Source organism: Mastomys coucha, unplaced genomic scaffold (genome assembly GCF_008632895.1).
Source record: "Mastomys coucha isolate ucsf_1 unplaced genomic scaffold, UCSF_Mcou_1 pScaffold15, whole genome shotgun sequence".
In the NCBI taxonomy this organism is placed as follows: domain Eukaryota; kingdom Metazoa; phylum Chordata; class Mammalia; order Rodentia; family Muridae; genus Mastomys; species Mastomys coucha.
In genome coordinates, this window is record NW_022196897.1 from 124985088 (window position 1) to 125001152 (window position 16065).

Genomic DNA, 16065 nt, shown 5'->3' on the forward strand with positions numbered 1-16065 from the left:
CTTGTAGGACACACTGAGCCTAGAATTTCCCATGCAAGGGGAGAATGAAATCAAATAAGGTAGAGCCTATTCTCACACAACAGAGAAATCCTTGGTTAGCCTTAGAGGTTCATTATTATAAATCATTCTTTGTACACTACACAAGCAAGGAAGAAGGTGGAGAGGACCAGAGTATTGAGGGAACCCTGGTCAGAGATGGCGAAGGCCTGGTTTGAAAAGCCAGCCCAGGGAACCAGAAGATGATGAACTCCAATTCTGTCTGGAAACAAAGAATGAGGAAGACTTGCTCATAGATGAGCTGCCACTTAGAGCTTTACACATCATAATTGTTAGCACAAATCTTTAAACATTGTCAATCAATTTTAAAAGATGACCAATAGTGCCCAATTAGCATACAAGTTATCCACATGCTCTTCATGCTACTAAAAGTTAAATGCACAAATGCTTATGTGAAAAGAAAAACAGTGAAAAGAAGAAATACAACCAGATATTTCACTGTGGGTGTTCAGAAATATCTCACCAAGATGTGTTTAACCTTCTCTGAAAACATAAACTGTAAAAACTTAAACATGAAGAAAACTTTGGGATGAAGCAGTACAAAGTTATAAGTTACTAGTAGGGTTTTGAAGCTATTCTCCTTTCCTGACTGAAGTCTACCTGCAGCTCTGATCCAGACAGACACGTGCTGACCAATATCCAGGAAATGGTTCTATAAAGCAGGCTGGGGGACTGCGATACTGAGCCATGGTTGGTAACAGTGTTGATCGCTGTGGTATAGTTATCTGAATCTCTGTGGCTGACTTCAGGCTGTCAACAAGGTTTTCCTAAACAAAGGGGGGGGGGGGAGCAGTGTGGAATTCTGCAACACCTCTAGCGTTTCCCTTACAGGCGCAACAGCTCCCAATACGTTCAAGAGTACAAGGTAATCACAATGTCTTAAAGCAATGGGGAAATGGGGGTATGGCCTTTGCTCTTAATATAATTTATGTAATTGCACACTTTTTGCAATTCAGTTCTGAGCCACAGATGTAGTTTAAAAGAAGCTTGCAGACTTTGGAGGCAGCTAAACAGTTGGCTCTCAAAAGTCATGGCAGCCTTGCCATTTCACTGACAAACAGGACTGTGACACACAGGAGTAGGTTGCTCTGGACTCCCTCAGCAAGTGAACGTACTGAGCTTACTTTTGGATTCTGGAAAAGGTGTGTCTTACCAGAATTTTCACAGAGAGCTCCTAGCCAAATTGTATTGTACACTAGTAGATCTAGCAACTAGTCGTGATCTGCTGGACAAATGTGTTGAATGTTGGTGTCACGGTTTCAGATTAATTCACATTAATTCAGATTAATGCGCACAACACCCAGAAGAAGCTATTGTCACCCCCAGTTTGTGAGGAGAACTACAGTAAAAAGGGGGTTTGGACACTGATAATGCCACTTTGAACCCTGTCTCTCTAAAGTCCATAGATAAATTAAAATATAGCATATCTCTGCCACCTTAACTGTACTTATATCTGGATCTGCAATACAAACACCCATCTCACTGTTTATGAACCAGGCTTCAGGCTCTTGCAAAGCTACTGGGAGAATTTACACTTTCACCTGCCTCAGAGCACTTGGAATAATCACCCACTTTAATCATGCATATCTGTATCGATAAAACTGATTGCAACATGACAATGTAGTTATTCGATTCAGTTAATGTGGAAAATAGCTACAGGTTTAATTAGGAGCAATTTAGCATACATTTTTACAACTGATGCCTATTTCTCCTCATGCCACAACTTGCAGGGAATTAAGTTATAAAAATAGTTTATATGCCTATAAAAACCACAAGCTCTGCTAAATTGAAAACAAAGAAGGTAATTTGTACTGTCAAACCATCTTCTTAAAACTTCAGATGAAGGATGGAGGGCTGAGGTTCTAGGTGGTTCAGAATAAGAGATACAAAATCTGTAAGGATAAGCTCACCTTTTGAAACAAGTTTTGACCCAATTCTTTAAACTCAATTCCAATAAATGGAGTCTCCAAAGGCTTAAAACTTGCAAGCGGGTGTATGTAGCTTTCCAAACCTCTTCCCAAGAGGCTGAGGAACGCTCTAAGATATGGAGAGCCCTCACAAATGTAATAACTCACAGACAAACTTAGTCTTCTGCCTGCTAATTGCATTTGGATTCCAGGGCTTTATTTCAGGTGCTTTAATTTCAAGTTTAAAATCACCCGACGGCTTTCACACCAGAATCCCCCACTTTTGAAGGGGGGGCAGGTGACAGGGACTCCTCAGAGGTCCAGACTGTTCTCCCTATCTCAATTACTTGGATTCAATTATTTTACATCTACAGTTCAGTTTTCCTTCGCTATTTCCAGGAACCCTTGCTGACCTTTCTCCGGGGCCTGTTCGAGCTATTTTTAAAATTTTAAATAATAATTTTTTTTTTTGCTTGACCACAGAAATACTGCTGGCACTACCTTTAACAATTTTCACTGTGCATTGTGTGGGAAGGTATTTGTTTTGTGTGCTGGGGGTGTGGGCAAAGCATCTACATCCTTGTAGGATTGTATTTTCTTCCAAGGCAAATTAATTCCACTATAGAACTGAGAGAAGTGGTTAGTAGGTTAAAGACCTTAAGTCAAGATAGGGCCTAAGATACTCTGTCTGAAAAGCAGTGAGGCACCTTCATCAACCCAGGGCCACCTTCAGGAGAACATGACTGGAGAACAGGAGTAAGGGAAAGTAGACAGCAGTGGCCATCACTGGGCCAAAAGGCAACGCGCTTCATCAGGTTGTATTGCCTCCTGCCAAAAAGGTTTGCGTAGTTTCCAAAAAGGTCTATTCCTGAAGTCTTCCCCACATCTCTCTTAGTCCTTTTGAACTGGTAAGATGCCCCAAGGCAAAAGTTCAAGAATCATACTCTTTTTTTTTTTTTTTTTTAAGGTTTAGTCTTACCACTGACATATCACCCATTCTACCCACATGCCACTACTCAAAAAAGCTAGATGGTCAGTTAGAGTCATCCAGAGAGACACAGCCAATGGGGTGTGTATATGGTTAGGAGTTACGGCTATAAATATCAACAGTGGCATAGATAAAGGTAGGAGATTTGTTATAAGGAATATAACATATAAGTATGAACTAAGAAGTCTCAGTCTGTGCTGGGAGAGATGAAAACCCAAAGAAGCCAGTAGAGGTAGAGTTATTCTCTGCTTGATGGTTGGAACTGGGACCTCAGTCTTCTGCCCTTAATGGACACTTACACCATCAGTTCTCCAGGAATGTCCAAGCTAGCCTGATAGGCAATGAGACATCACATGTAGTAGAGCTGTGTGGCCCGAGTCTAGGCTCAACCTCACCTAGCCTCCATTGAACCTGATTGATGGTGAGACCAGTTGAGGTGAGCAACTCACAAACTTGGGAAACATATTGTTTTAAAATTGATACTCAATTTTAGGATTGCTTTATATTATATTATTTATATTAGTTAAGTTTCTGATACTGTGTTAAAAATACCATGGCCAAGGCAATTTGGGGAAGAAACAGTTTATTTTGGCTTATCCAGAGGTGTACGAGTCCGCCCTAGCAGGAGGGCACGGCAGTAAGCTACATGCAGAACAGCAGAAGCAGGAAGCTGAGAAGTCACATTGTAAACCATAAGCCTTAAGAGAAAGTGAGTTGGAGCTAGGGCACAGCTAATTAACTCTCAAAACCTATCTCCAGTTGATGTACTTCCTCCAATAAGCCCACACATGATGCCACCAACTGGGAGCCAAGTGTTCAAATGCCTAAGCCTAGAGAGACATTTCTCATTTAAGCCACCACATGCTGGTCACCCAAACATAGTCATTATTGATACATAGGGAATACATCAACACAGTCTTCTACAACTCCTCTGTACCTGCACAAGATGCTAATGTTGCCCTTTCTTATGGTTCGTTGGTCAGCGGTAGATTAAAGAATGTGATATATGCTGAAACTTTAAATGTAGGTGGAGAGGCCTCTTAGAATTTCCGTCCTCTACTATGAAGCTACAGCTTAGGAAGTTATTGTTCCTTCTATGTGGCCGGGGATGCAGGCACAAATGAACAGACTTGAAGACTTGAAACCTATGTAGTCCTCCCCAGACCAGCAAGGTAAGTTTGATCAAATTCACCTGAAGGTATGTGTCTATGCATGTGTGTGTGTGTGTGTGTGTGTGTGTGTGTGTGTGTGTGTGTGTCTGTGTATGTGTGTGTGTTGTTTGGCTTTGTAATCTACTGAGATTTTGCTGTGTTTTTTTTTTAATGTCCCAGATATTGCTTTATTTGATTTTAAAAAAATAAAACTTTTGTATACATGGATATTTTGCCTACATGTGTGGCTGGTTGCCACATATGTGCAGTGCCCACAGAGAAAAGAGGACATTGGGTCCCCCAGAACTGCATTTATAGATGGTTTTGAGCCACGATGTGGATGCTGAGAGTCAATCCCTGTCCTTTGAGAGAGCAACCAGTTCTCTGAACCACAGAGCCATCTCTTCAGCCTCAGGTGTTACCATTTTTGTTTAGTAATATTAACAAAGCAGAAACCTCTGTAATGAGAATGGCCCCTATAGGCTTCTGTGTTTGGATGCTTGGTCATTAGTTGGTGTGTCACTAGGGGTAAGTTTTGAGGTTTCAAAACCTCTCTCTCTCTCTCTCTCTCTTTGCCTGTTGCCTGTGGATCAGGATGTAGCTCTCAGCTATTCCTCTGTACCATGCCTACCTGCCTGTTGCCACCCCCCCCCATGATAACAGTTACTAACCCTCTTAAACTCTAAGCAAGCCCTCAGTCAAATGCCTTTCTAAGAGTTGCCTTGGTCATGGTGTCTCTTCATAGTAATAGAACATAAAAGACTAATATAGAGTATTTACTAGAGGGTACATATTATGATGATCCATAAAATGCCAACATCTTTGAAAACAGAATGCAGTGACTTAATTTTTAAATTCTTCCAAATGTTCCCAAGGATCAAATCAAGGACTTCATACATGCCAGGTCAGCATTCTATCACTGAGCTACCTCAGCCCCACACTTATTTAGTCATTATGTCATAACTGAATTCTCCTAAGAAATTTTACAAGATAAAAAATCCTACTGAGAATCAGCCTTAATACCATAGTTCCTGGAATTTCTTCAATTATACTGGTGTTTGACTTCAGATCTTTTTTTTTTTTAAAGATTTATTTATTTATTTATTTTATGTAAGTAAACTGTACCTGTCTTTAGATACCCCAGAAGAGGGCATCAGATCTCACTATAGATGGTTGTTAACCACCATGTGGTTGCTGGGATTTGAACTCAGGATCTTTGGAAGAGCAGTCAGTGCTCTTAACTGCTGAGCCATCTCTCCAGCCCCCTAGATATTTTCTTTATTTACATTTCAAATGTTATCCCCTTTCCTCATTTCCCCTCCAAAAACCCTCTATCCCATGACCCCTCCCCCTGCTCACTCACCCACTCCTGCTTCCCCGACCTAGCATTCCCCTACACTGGGGCTTCAAGCCCTCACAGGACCAAGGGCCTCTCTTTCCATTGATGTCCGACAAGGCCATCTTCTGCTACATATGCAGCTGGAGCCATGGGTCCCTCCATGTGTATTCTTTGGTTGGTGGTTTAGTCCCTGGGAGCTCTGGAGGTACTGGTTGGTTTATATTGTTGTTTCTCTGATGAGGCTGTAAACCCCCTCAGCTCCTTCGGTCCTTTCTCTAGCTCCTCCCTGTGCTCTGTCCAATGGTTGGCTGAAAGCATCCACCTCTGTATTTGTCAGACACTGGCAGAGCCTCTCAGGAGACAGCTATATCAGGCTCCTATCAGCAAGCACTTGTTGGCATCCACAATATTGACTGCAGATCTTATACAGTCTATGCCAAATATGTTTTTCTGTTGTCCAAACAAGGAGTACGTGTCCTAGTCATGACTCACCACCTTCTTTTATTTTATTTTATTTTATTGTCCTTTGGAAGATCAATCATCACTTGGCACATCACACAGATTCTGTCCTTCATCTAGTGTACCAGACTTGATAGACATCATACATTTTCAGGGGGGAAAATTAACATTTAATTCAATTAGCATTTTTTAAATATATGAGCTCATTTTATTATAAAGAGCTAAGAGAGCAACCAAACTCTATCTTCAACCAGGCATCAAGAGTGTTTGCACCTTTATTTCTATGTGTTGAAGTCAAAATTTTGTATGTTCAATCTACAGAGCTGTTAGACAACTGATTTTCACATATAAGTGCATTAGCATTCGAATCAAGACATAAAACACACTGGGTACTCAGAAAGTTTCTTTGTAACCCAAACTAGATAAAAAGTCTATCTTTACAGTTCCCTAAAGATCTATTCTGATCTCTCATTTCCAGACTTGCTACAGCTTTTCTTGAATTTCACAGAAACAGAATATACCAAATGTATTCTGATGTATGATTTTTCCATTAAACATTATGTCTGTGAAAATCACACATATTGTTCCATGTAACAGCCAACTGCTCATTCATTTACACTGACAATTGGTATTATACTGTGTGGCTATATTGAAGTGTGTTTATCCATTCTAAAATTGATATATACATCTGGATTGCTCCCAGCTGTGCAGTATTACAAAAAAAAAAAAAAAAAAAAAAAAAAAAAAAAAAAAAAAAGCCTGCTATGGATATTCTTACATGTATCCTTTTGTTCTTATAAGCACTCATTTAGCTGCACATATTTTTCTTAGTAGCATTTTAATGAAATCAATTTTATACAACATTAGTGTCCAAACACAGTAATTAAGCAAAGTAATCTATAATAATCATATAAGAGAATATGCTGCCACCTTTAAGAACCTTTGTATAAGATTTTGATAGTCATGAATAATATTAATTCAGCCATCTCTTTAGATTGTAAAAACATAAATGTGTATAGGTTCCATGCATATTCAAGTAAACACATAAATGTATGTGTTCAGGGTAACCCATACCTAACAAACACAATTCTTTCTATGAGATCAGCATCTGCTCAGTTCTTAGCACAATGGAGATTTGTGTGCTTTAGAGGGACAGAAGGCAGGGAATGAGAGACAAAGATAGGAGATAGAGGACTAGGGAGAAGGGAAGGGAACAGGAGAGAGAGAAAGGGGTATTCACCCCTAGGACAAATTTGGGACTGCCTCTGGCTAGAGAGGAGTTAGACATAGCCCACAGGCAAATGGTGGCTTATAAAAGTAAAATGGGAAACCCTGTGTTAGAATGAGGTGTTGAATTTTAATTGAGTATGTTAACTAGGTGAGCCAAAGAGGGCTTCTGATTTCTAGGCTTCAATATTTTGATAGCTGGATCTTGGTAGTCAGCCTCAGGGGGAGGAATTGGCCAAATAAGGGAACAGACCTTGGTGACTAGCTTTAGGAATGCAATCTAGTGGCTTTTAGAAAGGCAGAGGAAACGAGGGAGAAGGGCAAGGCCTGCCAGAGCCACATGCTCCGGTGGGCTGCTGTCCCTTCCCTTTTCCTCTTGAGTATGCAGGAAGTCTGTATCTCCCAAACATTCCTGTAGCCAGGTATGACCTTTGAGTTCCAGCTTGAGTATCTTTCCATGGATTTTTGTAATCGCTATGAAGTAACCAACAAGAAAGCTCATAGCAAATTAAGTCTTTGAGTTTGAAGAGTTGTTTGTTACAACTAATGTCTCTTCTCTGTGTACTACAAATATATTTTTTTTCTAAAATCACTATGCCTTATATTACCACCATACATTGCATGCACAAACACATACACAAATACACATCACATACCCGTACAAACACATACATACACACACACAAACGTACACCACACAGGCACACACATACAAGTATACACATGCTTAATGTGAAAATAGTCTATCCTTCCATTTTCAGTGAATGACTGAAACCTCCCTCTAAAGTATTATTTTACTTTCTTGGCACCAAAAATAAAATATACATAAGAAAGCCGTATTTATTTTGGTTTGTCACTAACTACAGGGGAAGAGCCTGCAATTATTCATTGAACTACACTTTCAGAAGCAAGTTAGATTGGGGTAAATAAGGGGAAAACTCTTGACCTTTGTGAATGACAACCACCTCACATTTCAAAGGTTTATTAATGACGATGATATGGGTAGTCCTCCACAGGCTATTTCTCATCTAACATTCCTCCTGCTTAGAGTTTATGAGAGAGAATCTTCCAATTTTAATTTAGACACATCTGGCACACAAATGAGGCACCACAGCCCTCCGTCTTTATGAAATCCTCACCACAGCCTGGATGATGTGATCCTGTGTTTATTAGTAAAGATGTTAGAACCAGTCGATTGCACTGCTCTTTTGAGTGGAGACATCTCAGAGGTGGCATTTCGGAGGTGTTAGTTTCTTCTTTCTTTGCTAAGGAACTACTGGATTAAGTTCACTTCTAACTGGAAACTAACCAGAGTCAGCTTTGGCTCAGAGTTAGCCTCACCTGTGGTCCCTGAAGACATTAACATTCCCAGCTTGGGTTATTTTTTTCTTCATTTTTTGTTGTTGTTTTTGTTTTTTTGAAACAGGGTTTCTCTGTATAGCCCTGGCTGTCCTGGAACTCACTCTGTAGACCAGGCTGGCCTCGAACTCAGAAATCCGCCTGCTTCTGCCTTCCAAGTGCTGGGATTAAGGGCGTGTGCCACCACTGCCTGGCTTTTTTCTTCATTTTTTATTTGATGGAGTTCTTAACTTCCATAAGATATATTTAGATCTGTTGCTCTTTAAAAAAAAGATTGTAAATATGGAGTGCTTTTTAAAATCCCTGAACGTAACCAGGATTAGTAACAACTTTCTCTTTTGTCTAAAATAAAGTCTTACTTGCTTCCAAAACTAAACCAAGAATTTCAGGCCGATTTATTATTACTATTGATAATGACCTTTGATTAGAACCACCAAAATAGCTGATTCACAGAGTTCATGCTGAGGACATTCCGCCTCTCCTATGGTCCAAGCCACTGCCCTGAAGGAGCTGGGACAAGGATGACAAACATCTTGGAAGAAAATGAAGTACATTCCCAGAAAAGTAGATAAATTCATGCTTCCTCTCTTTCCACACTCTGAAAAGTCAGAATACCAACATTTGCTTCAACAACAATTCTGCCCAATTTAAGCCCACAAAAAACAAACAAACAAACAAACAAACAACTCTGGTTCTCTGTAACTTGAGGCATATTCCCCAACAACTGGTCAAATTAACACCACAGAACCCACATACCCACATGATGTCTTCAGAAGAACACAGAATTAACTGTGTTAATTCTAGAACTCCTCCCTCCAATAAAAACTGAAGGTCATGCTGCAAATTCAACTGCCCAGACTTAACAGTAATGACACAAATAAGAAGTGATGGAGACTAAAGCTGTATAGAAACAGAACCACGACAATGCAATGTGATCAGCACTTCTCCCATGACTTCTAAGTGGAAAAGGAACCTGACAGGCGCTGTATGAACTATTGGAGTGTACATTTGTATTTTAAAATAAATGATAAGGTACTGAAGCAAAATGTAGTGAGGATGAGAGCTGTATTGTGGTGATGTGGAATCTCCTTGTTCTTAGGAGGCACATGCTTAAGTATCGGGAGCAATGCACACCAAACAGTTCTGTGCTAAACTATCCCATACAACAATTATTTATTTAGCTTGTTGTCTATTTAGACTAGGCTCATCTGGGTGGTCTTCGGAGCTGGCTGGGCTTCCTTCCGTGTTTCTGATCAGATACAGTGGCTCTATTTCTGGAGATGGGCTGTGTTTGCTCAGTAACAGAGTTGCAAAGGAGGCTAAGTCCCTGGTTAATCTAACCATGGATTCTTCACATGGAAGAAGCAACACATACACCACAGACAGACAGACAGACAGACAGACAGACAGAGACAGACAGACAGAGACAGACAGAGACAGAGACAGACAAACAGACAGAGACAGACAGACAGGGACAAAGACAGAGACACAGAAACACAGAGACCGATATAAGAGACAAAGACAGAATTCTTGAACCCTCTGCAGAACTCACTCTTCACTCCACTAGTCAGAGTAAATATCAAGGTCAGTGTATGGTTAAGGATGTTGCTCCCACCTTGTAAGGGAAGGGTCTGCCAAGTTGCTTCATAAAAAGCCTTGATAGAATACAGAGGCAGGGCTACCAGCATAATACAAGAGTATGCATTCATAACTTCTCCATGGATTTGAAATTCTCCATTCCCTAAAACTTGTGATGAAGAATAGAAGGTAGAAGAAAAAGAAGCCAGTCACAAAAGAGTAAGCATTCAAAAGCAACATTTGGGTGCTGGGTTCTGGAGAGTAAAGCATTTATTTACCTTCTGGATCTGAGCCATGAGCATTCCACCATTACATACCTAAAAGTGCACTCCTTTTTTGTGTAAGAACCATGTAGAGAAAATTACTTTGAAAAGTAGGAAGAGCATTAGTCATCTGGTACCTGTTCAGATACTGCCTCTAAGTCCCCTATACAATGTTGAGACTATCTATATATCCTCTAGGCCTCATTTGTAAACTGGCATCCCCACTCTAACATTTAAATCGTAACTCAATTGTATTCTTTCTTCTGGGCATAGATGTTTTCAGAAGTTCGAGGATGACATATCTGATATATTACACAAGTTGTAATTGGAAAATCCTCCTCCAGCTAGAACATGGTTTTTTTGCTTTCCAGAATTTATGCAGAAAGTATTATCACAAAGCAAAAGCAATGAAAAGAATTTCATAGTTCAGGTAAGAGATTGAAGAGTTGGCATGTGAAGAAGCCAGTAGAGGAACAGAACCTAATATATTTTAACATTACACCAGAAAAATGACAAAAGGGACCTCCCACATAAGAAAGAATCATCTCAGAGTTTCCAAAAACCCAGTAAGATTTGTCACTGATCAGCTCTGGTTTCCCAGAGTCCTGACTTCCTCTGAGAAAAGTACTCTATGATCTCTGAGCCACAGGTGTCCTCTCAGTGTTCACACGTTGTGTGTGTGTGTGTGTGTGTGTGTGTGTGTGGTAGAGTGCTAGGAACAGCAGCCCCAGAGGTCCAGGTGTCCAGCAAACCCGGCAGCTGCCTTTAGGGGAGGAGACCCTGGGAGTGCCTCAGATGGCGTGATTTTCTCACTTCTGAGCACTCTGACCCCTTCCCAGTTCAAAGGAGAGAAGAAACAGAATGACATTTCAGCTGTTTTGTTTGTGTTTCCTCCTGGGCTTTGGGTTTACCCCCAGAGCTCAATTAAACTATGATTTCCAGGAGTTTTGTGGAAATTTGTGTTCTCTGATTAGCTATTTAAATACCCTCTACTATGTGTATTTAGAAGCGAAGGAGGCAAACCAGCCCCTTGTCCTCGAGGACAGAGCATGGAGCACTTTACTGGAGTCACAGGACTACTTAGCTTTCTTATATGTGGACATGACAGCTGAACTTCACAGCAATCCTGGAAGAGACATTCTTAGCCCCAATTTACAGACAGGGTAACCAGTACTCTAGAATATGGCTGTGGATAGAGTCCATCTGAGCTCCACTGTAATAAAATGGCTTCAAGGGAACCTAAGATGAGGTGGTGAGGCACACTAGTCTCCCACAACACTAGGGTCAAACTAAGACACAGGCCCCACTGTCTGTGTGCTTTATTAAAACAACCTTACCCATTTGTTCCATTTGTACCATTAAAAAGCCATACCCTTTTTGGCTGCTTTCTCACTGAAACAGTGAAGTTGCATATGTGACAGGAACCTTATTTGAGGGAAAGGGACCAAAATGATTGCTATGAAGTCCCCTAAAGAAAAAGTGAGCCATCTTCTTCTTTGAGAACCTTGTCTCCTGCAGTAGTCAATGTCTCGAGAGCAAGCATCTATAACAAACTCTAAAACATCAGTGACTTACATCAAAAGGAGGTCCCTTTTAAATCACACAGTAGTTCCTTCAGCAAATGAAGGGTTGGGTAAAATATCTGCTCCAAGGACTCAGCTGATAATGCTCCAAGGATACCTGGGCAGAAACATGCTACCAACCGACAAAGAGAAAGAAGACCCTCACCAGAAGGGCTTTAAAGTCTAGGTCTGGAAGGGGCACGCATATCACCTCCAGTCACATTCTATTGGCCAGATCACAGTCACCTGACTGCCTAATTACAAAGGACACTGAGAAATGAAGTCAGTGTGTGCTAAGGAAGAGGGGAAAGAGGCTGTTGTGAACACATAACAGCCTCCACTTATCATTTATACATTCAGAGGAAGACTGGTTTTGACCTTTCTGACTTTCTTTAAAGCCCGTATAAAGTATGCACATTTATTTTTGTTTGATTGAGCAGTAAGCACACATGTTAAATACATATGTTTGCATGAAATAATGTATGCAGTTTGCTTTACAATAATCTTAGAAAGTTTCTGAGAACCTGGTAGTACTTCTTTGTCCCCCAATGGGTGCCTGAAACTCCAGACGCTGCCAAAGGATGCCTCCAATGTTCTTTCCTATACACACATTCCTACCTATAAATTAAAATTGAACAAGTATAACAATGTACAATGTACCTCATATGAACATCATCTCCCCAAATATCTTATGTTACTTTGTTCACTCTTTCTGGGATGAGCCAGATGATGCTGTGTCTGCCTAGGGAGATCAGAGACAAAACTATTGTGACATGGTATGAGACTATTTCTAGTATAATCTCTAGTATAACACAAACACTGGAATAGCATGGGAGATGAGCTAATAACCAAGAAGCTACCATGTGGGACATACCAAGTGGTACAGTGGATAGAAATATGATCTATCCCAGGTGAGATGGAGTCAAGCATGCAGAGATTCCATCATGCTGCTCAGAATCAACATTTATCTCTGGACTTTACTAATTTTTACTAATATTTTCAGACTATAGTTGATCTGGGATCACTAAAACTACAGAAAACAGAGTACAAGCTAGGTAACAAAACCAGCTGTGATTTTTGTTGAAGTTTGTTAAGGTTATGTGAGAATTTCTTATGTTTTCCCTTTGTTTCTGCATATATTTATAATATATTATATATGCATTATATATTATATGTATACATTATATATATATGAAACCATGGTGTCATCAATGATAACATCTATAGGCATTGTACCTTGATTTCTTTTACTTTCTTCAAGTATTAGAGTCAGATATGCAGACCTGCATATCTGTAAATGCAATTGATAATAAGCATAAAAATCTGAGAATACACACAATAAAGACATAGAAGAGTTAACAGTATTAATATCCAGACAGTAATAGAAGAGAGTCCAATAAGAGCTGATTTATTAAATAGAGTCAAAAGAGACACCAAACTTAGAACATGCAATATCCTTAGCCTTCAAGGAAATGCAAACCAAACTACACTGAAACTGCATCTCACTCTGCCCAGAACGACTGTCAATAAGAACACAAAGAGCAGCATATATTGGCAATGATGTAGGGAAATATAAGTTAGTCTAGCACTACAGGTATGGAGGCTCTACCAAAAAAAAAAAACTAGAATTATCAAATGATCCAGTTATAACACTCTTGGGCATAAATATCTGAAGTGTGCATATACATCTAAGTCAACATACCATAAAGATAAATTCATATCCATGTTTATTGCTGCACTATTAACACCACCCTAGATATAGAACCAGTCTAACTATTCATCAACAGATGAACAGATTTTTAAAAATGAATATTTGTATATGTATAGGCATACACATATATAATATAACAATTCCTGTTCAAACATAAAGATACTTATCCCATTAAAGTAAATGAAGTCCCATTAGAGATGTAGAAGGGCATGCTGGTTAGTTTTTTGTTAAGGTGACATAAACTAGGATCATCTGGGAAAAAGGAACTTCAGTTGAGAAATGGCATTCATAAGACTGACCTGTACTCAAGCCTTTGGAGCATCTTTCTTTTTTGATTAATGATTGCTATGAAATGGGATTAATGTGTGGTGCTGAATGGGCCCCAGCCCTTTGCTGGTAGCACCACCCCTGTGCAGGTAGGTTTCACAAGCCTTGGAGAGTAAGCCAGTAAGCAGCATGCCTCCCTGGCCAAAATTTATTTGATTTTAAAAGATATTTTTCACTTGAAGAAAGTGCTGACATTTCTAGTTCAATGGTTCTCTTCTGAACGATCTGAACAATGTCTCCTTCTACCTCTTAGGCCTGCCATACTGAAAGGGAAGGCTGAGTACGCGTGGATAACCACTCAGGAGTCTTCTTGACATGCAGACTAAGTTATAAGGCAGCATAAACCCTTTCCTTCTTAAGATGCTTTTGGCTATGTTTATCTCAGCAACAGGAAACCAACGATGCCGGGAGGGAAGGCTTCCTCAAATAATCTGATTAAGAAAATTCATCACAGCCATTTGGATTTCAGTTGATTCCAGATGCAGTCAAGTTGACAATATATATATATATATCACCCATCAGAAGTTAGAAAACCCCACTCTGTATCAGTCAGTGTCCTTACTGATTGCACCCTCTGAGCTTGGGGCTGGCATTTTCACTGTCACTCAGTCAGTCTTACAATGAGGGCTTGGGCTTGACAACTTGAGCTGTATGACTGCCAGGAAGAAGATCCTCTTCCAGAGCACACTTAGGAACTTTTCAACTGTTTACATGCATCTGAAGTCAGTTAGTTTTTATCACAAGCTCATTCTTTTCCTTTGTAACTTCATCCATGGATGCTAGAAGCCACCAGCTTGCATCATTAGGTTCCTGGTTCTTTTTTTTTTCCCCCACAAAATATCAAAAGCTTTACACATGCATAGTGTCACTAGACTTCATGCTCCTCACAAGAGGTGAATACAGCTCAAAGGTATTTATCTAGTTAATATCTTTAAATACATGAGGTCTTGTGGATTAAAAAAACAAGCTTATTGTTCAATGATGATGCATTTGTATGCCAAGTTGACAAAGACTCAGTTGTACTGTCTAATGTTTTTTGTCAACTTGACACAAGCCAAGATCATCTGAGGAAATGCCTCTATCAGATTAGCCCGTGGGTATCTCTCTGTGGAATTTCTTAATTGATAATTGATAAAGGAGGGGCCAGATCATCATGGGCTTTCCTGAGCAGATGAGCCTGTGGTATACAGGAAAGCAGGCTGAATGAGCCAGAAGAAGCAAGCCAGAAAGCAGCATGGCCTCTGCCTCTCTTCCTGCCTTGAGTTCCAGCCCTGCCTTCCCTTCATTAGGTACTTCGAGCTGTAAGATGAGATAAACCCTTTCTTCCCCAAGTTGCGTTAGTCCTGGGGCTTATCATAGCAACAGAAATCTAACTATGAAGAGGAGGGGAGGGGGGAGGACAAAGGAAAGGAAAGGGTAACAAAGGTTAAAATATAATTTAAGTATATTATATGCATGTGTGTAAATGTCTTAATGAAGCCCCTTACCTTGTGTAAGTCCTAGAAATATTAAGGATGATCAGGCAGGTATCTGTGAAGATTGTACCTGTCTTGGGAGGTAATGATAGTTAAAAGTATGAGAAAATCATGTGTATTTGATTTTAAAAGATATTTTTCACTTGAAGAAAGTACTGATATTTCTAGTTCAATGGCTCACTTCTGAACAACCTGAACAATGTCTCCTTCTACCTCTTAGGCCTGCCATACTGAAAGGGAAGGCTGAGTACGCGTGGATAACCACTCAGGAGTCTTAAGACTCCCAGGACTCCACTCTCCTACTTAGACCCAAATGTGACTGCAAAGTGTCTTCTAACTGTAAATGTAAGTAGAAAGAAATAGCATATTGAGGTTGAATGGGCTTCTAAAATGCTCTACCACAGAGATGGCCTAATCCAGGTCTTCTGGGAATACAGACAGAATAACAGACACATTCTATGGGAATATAGTAAGGCCAGTTATAAAGCTATGAATACAATGCCTTGGAGATTTTGAAGGATGCAGAATTATCTTCAAACTTTCATCAGCTACTGGGACAATTTCAGAAATGTGCTTGAAACAGAATTTGGTGGTGCAGTAGACACATGGCTCCCTTTTCATATAATGTGTGAGCCAATGGTTCCCTAAGCCTGTAGAAGCAG